We start from the raw sequence: 6,000 nt of genomic DNA, 5'->3' as shown, positions 1-6,000 counted from the left end.
TTCGGCAAGTATATGTGTGTGTTGAAAATATCGTTTCCTAAATCCCAGCTTGCCTTGCCTTTTCCTCTCTTGTAACTTTGAATGAACAAAAGTAACCAATTTTATTTATTTACTTAGAGAGAAAGAGAGAGTGAGCACATGCACACACACAGGAGGAGGGCAGAGAGAGAATCCCAAGCAGGCTCCACACACAGCCCGGAGCCCAATGTGGGGCTTGATCCTGTGAACCATGAGGTCATGACCTAAGCTGAAGTCAAGAGTCAGTTGCTCAACCGACTGAGCCACCCAGGTGTCCCCAAAATAACGAATTTTAAGGTAGTCAAATTGACTCATAGTTTTCTTTTCTTTCTTTCCTCCTCTTTCTTTCTTTCTTTCTTTCTTTCTTTCTTTCTTTCTTTCTCTTTTTCTTTCCTATATTTATTTTGCCATCTTGTCGAAGAACTCCTTCTCTAGCCCACGGTCATAAAGATACTTTGCTCTATTGTTTTCTGAAAGTGTTGTAGGTTTTGTTTTTTTTGTTTTGTTTTGTTTTGTTTTTTTGTTTTTTCCATCACTTTCATCGCTCTGGGGCCTAGGGTCCACTTGGAATTGTTGGTCCGGCATGATTTACGAGCATTACATACTCAGATTTCCATCTTGATCAGATCTTGTTGCCACTGTTTAGGGAGTAGACAGAAAGGTGACATGAGCAGGAACACGGGGTGGAGTGGGGATGGAGGGAAATGGTGTGACCCAGAATAGCATTTTAGAGAGGATCCACTGGGCTGCAGGATGCAGGGGACATGGGAGAAGGACGATGTAGCCAGGAAAACACTGGGGTTCCTATTTGGGCAACTGTGGGATGGGGGGGGGGGTGCCACATTGGATGCCACCCAGAGTCCAGTGGCCCTCTTGAGCTTGCTTCCCTGAAAACAGTTGGAGATGGGGGCTGCTCCCCAAAGGAGCAGCCATGGCTCTTGGGATGATGCAGCAGAATGAGAAGGGCCTCGAACAATGCCTGCCTCAGTGGCCCTAGGAAGGACAGGCTGGCAAAAGAGCAGGCAGAGAGGTGGGGACAATCCTGAAGCCAGCAGACAGAGGCAACACAGAGCCGGGATGGACATTTTCTCAGGACCACTACGACGTTCACACTCATGCCTCCTCACCGCAGCTCTGTGTGTGTGTGGGGGGGGGGGGGAGGTTGACGGTGGAGGCCTCCTATAGCCATTTGGTGCATGAAGAAAGTGAGGCTCTGAGAGCAGACAGGACTTGCTGTGTGTTAACTAGTCTTGCCAGGAGCTGCACCCGTGTGTGCGTGCCTCAGAAGTCCACGAGGAAGGAAGATGCTTGGGTCTTGTTTGCTAGGATTACCCACCTATAGGTGGGTGCCACCTAGGGCACCTGGGCAGGACACTTCGCCTCCCCCATCTCAGTTTACCCATCTGTAAAATGCAACAGAGCCCTGTGTTGAGTCACCACTAAATCAGTGCGTGCTAAATACAACAGTGAATAGGACTTTTGAAACAGATGCTCGCCCTTGTTTAGGGGGACGTAAATTAAAGCCACTGTGAAAAATCAGTGCGTATCACCAGGTATGCAAATCTCAACAGCGACAGTAGCAAGTGTGGGTGAGGATGGGGACTGCTGGGACACACCCACACTACGCCTGGGAGTGCACCCTGGGGCCATCCCTCGGGAAAATTGTTTTTCTGGTATCTACCAAACTAAAAATACACCTACTGGGTGACCCTCAATCCACCCTGGGGGGTTAGTGTGCCACCGAGAGCCTGCACAGGATGTCCATCACAGCTTGAGGCACAGTGACCCACAAACGAGGACCCGTGTCCATCAGCAGGAGGGGGAGGCGCCACCAAGCAGAGCGAACCAAGTGCCTATCAGCAACACGGCTGGCCTGGGCCCTCATAGCGGGAAGACCAATTTTCCAAACTGTCCCAAGACGAGCACAGCAAAGCAGCACGCCGTCTGGGACACGCGCATAAAGGGTCGAACCCAAGGGAAAAGGAAGAAAAGATTAATTCAGGAGCAAGGATAGGGGCTGTGTGAGCGGAGGGAGGGAGGAGAGGGTCGAGCTGGGAGGGCCCCTCGGCCAGGTTTCAGCTCCTTGCCGCGTTCTCTTTCTCGACCGAGTGGAGCGAGGTGTCCTCTAGTCTAGGGATGACGCACGGTTCACACACAGCAAAGGCCCCTCCGGTGGCTCTCCTGCTGTCGGGCCGGATCCCCCAGCCGCTCGCCCTCCCCGCGCCAGGCTTCCCGGTCCTGGGTTCCGCCACTCGGCGCTCCTGCCACCGTGCCTCCTCTCGGCCTGGTGCCGGGCGCGGGGCAGCCTTTCCCGGGCCCCCGCCTTTGGGGGCTCTCGGAACGCGCCGCCACCCAGCGCTGTGCGAGCTCCGTCCGGGCGATCGCCCGCTCGCCGCCGGGCCAGCCCCGGCCCCCGCACAGCCCTGCCCTCCCGGCCGCGTCCCGGGAACCGCGGGTTCGCGTCCCGCCACGCCCCCACCTCAGGAACTCCGACTGAACGTCCCCCGAGCCGGGCGGTCCTGCGGCCCCGTCAGCAGGGGACGCCGTTCCGCTCACCCGCGAGGGTGCCCATCCCACCCAACAGTTGTGGTTGCGGAAGGCCGAGGGTCGGGACCCACGGCCCTGCAGGTCCCGGGGCAAGGCGCGTTCCCTACGCGGGCCTCAGTTTACCCTTGTGTGAATGGAGGCTATAGTCCTAGGCCTGGCACACAGAGGCCGGGCCCATCCCTGGGCACGCGGGCTCAGAACGGGCCGGGCACTTGGGGCTCGGGGGATGCTCCGCCGCGGACCCGGAGCCGAGCCGTTAAGGCGGACGACTGTATCGCCCTTTGAAGGCGCAAGGTGGGCCCCGGCGGGCGCGCGGCGCGGGGAAGAGCGCCCTCTGGAGGCTGCCTGCGGCCCCGCCCCCGTGCGCCCGCCCCGCCCCCGCAGGCCCCGCCCCCCCGGCCTCGGGCAGCGCATGCGCGCGGCGCGGCGCTCCGCGGGCGGCGAGAGCGAGGCCGGTCCGCAGCCGCGCGGCGCTCGGCGCCCCATTCATGCTGGGCAGCGGCGGCGCGGCCACGCAGCGGAGCCCGGGCGCGGCGGCGGCCTCGGCCTGGGCGGCCTGCGCGGCTTCGGCGGCCCCGCGGCGGGGCGGGCGGCGGCGGCGGCGCGGGCGGCGGGGCGCGGCGATGGCCGGCGGCGGGGCGCGCCCCGGGGCAGCCCGTGAGTAGGCGCGCAACTTTCCCCGCGGCGCGGAATGGGGTCGGGTGGGGGTCCCGGGCGGGGGGCGCGCCGGGGTGGGAGGCGCCCTCGGGCCGGAGCAGAGCGGCCTCCGGCCGGGGCGCGGGGCGTGCGGCCGCGCGAGCAGGGGGTGTGCGCGGAGGACTGCGGCGCGCGTGTCCGCGGGTCCGCGTGTCCCTGCGGCTCCGGCCCGGCGCCCGCGTGTGTCCGGGCGCGGCCGTGGCGCCGGCGCTGAGCTCGTCCTGTCCCCGCCCGGCCGGGATCGGACCGCGGCCCCAGGCCCCGGGCCGCCGGCCTCTCCCTGCCCGCCCGGCCCGGCCCGGCCCGGCCCGCCCCGGCCCGCCGAGCTCCGCCGGGCAGCGCTCCCGGCGGCGCGGCGGGGGCGGGGGCCGGCGCTGCCCCCTCCTCAAAGGCAGGAGAGAAAGTTTGCGGCGGCCCCGGCGGGAGGGCCCTGCGGGTGCCCAGGCCGAACCCGGGGCTGGACCGCGCACTCCGACCTACGGCCGCTAGCAGGGCCGGGCCGGGCTGGGCAGGCCCGGGCCGGGCTGCGCGGCCGCTTGGGCAGGGCCGCGGGAGCCGGAGGAGGTCTTGCGGGGCTCCATCCTCTGTTGGCCCTCAGGGCGCTGGGGTGGAAGTTGGAGCCGCTTCTTCGGGACCGACGCCCGCCCCCGCCCCCTCTGGCCCGAGGTGCCGGGAGACGGGCGCTGTGTCCGCCCCTGGCCCGCAGGGCCGCTCACTCGGGCTGGGAGGGGGCGGTGCGGGTGCCGCCCGGGCGGCCGCCCCGCTCGCTCGGGCCTCTTCAGCCTCCCCCTTCCAGGGCCTCTCCAGGGTCAGCCCGCTTTCCTCGGAGGCTTCCGATTGCTTCCTGGACAGTCCCGGGCCTGGTACGCCGCGTAGCTGGGGGCGGCGGGGCTGATTCGGGGCTGCCTTGGGGAAGGGGGAGCGGGGCTCCAAGGGAGGCCCGTGCCTGCTGTGAGATCCCAAGGGGCAGTCCGAGAAAGGGGGGTGATAGGGGCGCCAGTGGCTGCTTATAGCCGAGAACTGCCCCTGACTCATCTGTGGGGTGCTGGGGCCACGCCCCTTGAAAGAAAGGGGTGTGTGTGTTGGGGGGGATGTGGACCGGGCCTCTGTCCCCCACGCCGGGGCATCAGCGGCTTACTCTGCTCCACCTCTTTCCATGCCCAGGCGGTTCTCTGGGTCTGGGGGGAGGGGGGTGGGGCTCAGTCTTTGCTCTTCTGGCCCTTGGGGAGCAAGCCCTAGGTCTCCTCGGCTCCCTGCTGGTTTGGGGTGTGCCGGAGAGACCAGGTGCTGCACTAGGCAGCCGAGACTCTGCCCAGTCCTTGAGAAGCACCTAGTCCCATGCCGGAGGCAGATGAGAAAACCAGTGATTCCCCTTCAGAGCCAGGCTGCACATGAGCCTGGGAGGGTGGCACCGGGAGGCCCAGGAAGGGCGTTTCAGCAGAGGCGGAGGTCTGGCAAGCCTCTGTGTGGCTGAGGTGTGTGTTTGGGGGTGGGGGACAAATGAAATGCTGTGGACGAAGTGGGCAGCCCTTTTGCTGGGCTCCTGTGCCCCCAGGTTGTTGCCTGCGTGTTCTGATCCCCCAGGAAGGTCCCTGTGTCAGTAGCAGCTGGCCAGGAGGGGAGGGCACCCCAAGAGAAGGTCTGAGTGGTGGGCACTTTTTGTAAGCAGGACTCCAGTGCTTCCAGATCCTGATCCCATAGGACTTGTCTGGTGGGAGAGCAGGACAGCTTGGGACAGCCTCCCAGGGCCTCTGTTGGGGGAAGGTGGGTGACAGTACAGCTCTCTGCTTTGGTTGCTAATGGGGTACCTCTGGGCAGGATGGCAGGGCAGTATCTTCCCCATCCCCCCATGCCCCAACCTGCCCAAGTCCCAGAATGATCCAGAGTGGGAGGGCATGGAGATTAGGCTCTCCCTCTGTGAAGAGGGCTGTGAAGGCCTTTGTTTCTCAGGGTAAGAAGGAGTGGTGGTGGCTGCCGGGCCCTGGAGAGGGAAAGGGGATGTTACTCTCTCCGTGCTCTGCTGGGCGGCCAAGCCCATCCTGTCCACGAGTGGAGCCCACTGTGCTGTGTTCCCATCTGCCTCTGTCCTGACCTCTGTCTCCCTGGCTAACCCCCAGTTGGCACACCCAACACCAGTCCAGCTTCTCCCTTCCCAGGGTGGTTCAGACTGGGCCCCCGGCACAGCCCACTGCCCCTGCCGGGAAGCTGCAGTCGTTCTCACTGTCCCCTCTGCATGGTCCAGCAGGTTCTAGTCCCTGGCCTGGACTCTTTGCTGCTCTGCCACCCAAGATGCCTCCTCCCACCAGCTCTCAGTGTGCCTTGTTCTCTTAGAACAGGTGGAGAGGCCTCCCGGAGGAGCCTCCCCAGACCAGGGTGGCCAGTTCTGCTCCCCTCCCAGATGCCCTCCCGGCATCTGTCAGTGCTCCCCTCCCCCAGCCCAGCACAGTCCTCCCCAGTACCCAGACCCGGCTTTGGAATGAATGTGTTTTTTTCTGGGCAGACCAGAGGTCTGTGGGACATAAGCCCCAGCAGGTCAGCTGGCCATCTAGGTTTCTGTGGGAGCGTGGGATTTCATCTTGTCTTGCCAGGTGACCTTGGGTCTGTCCAAACCCTGGACTCCCTAACTCTAAGATAAGGGAAGTGACCTAAATGTCCTCACTGGCCCTTGTGAGATGGTAGATGTGAGGGACCTAGCCCTGGACTTGGGATCCCCCTTTCCCAGCTGGCAGTCCCACCCAC

The sequence above is a fragment of the Lynx rufus genome, unplaced genomic scaffold (assembly GCF_022079265.1).
Source record: "Lynx rufus isolate CCGP_SWC_20201006 ecotype Redwood Valley unplaced genomic scaffold, mLynRuf1.p SCAF_4, whole genome shotgun sequence".
NCBI classification, from domain to species: domain Eukaryota; kingdom Metazoa; phylum Chordata; class Mammalia; order Carnivora; family Felidae; genus Lynx; species Lynx rufus.
The sequence above is the reverse complement of the archived record's forward strand: the minus strand, read 5'-3'. Positions refer to the sequence as shown.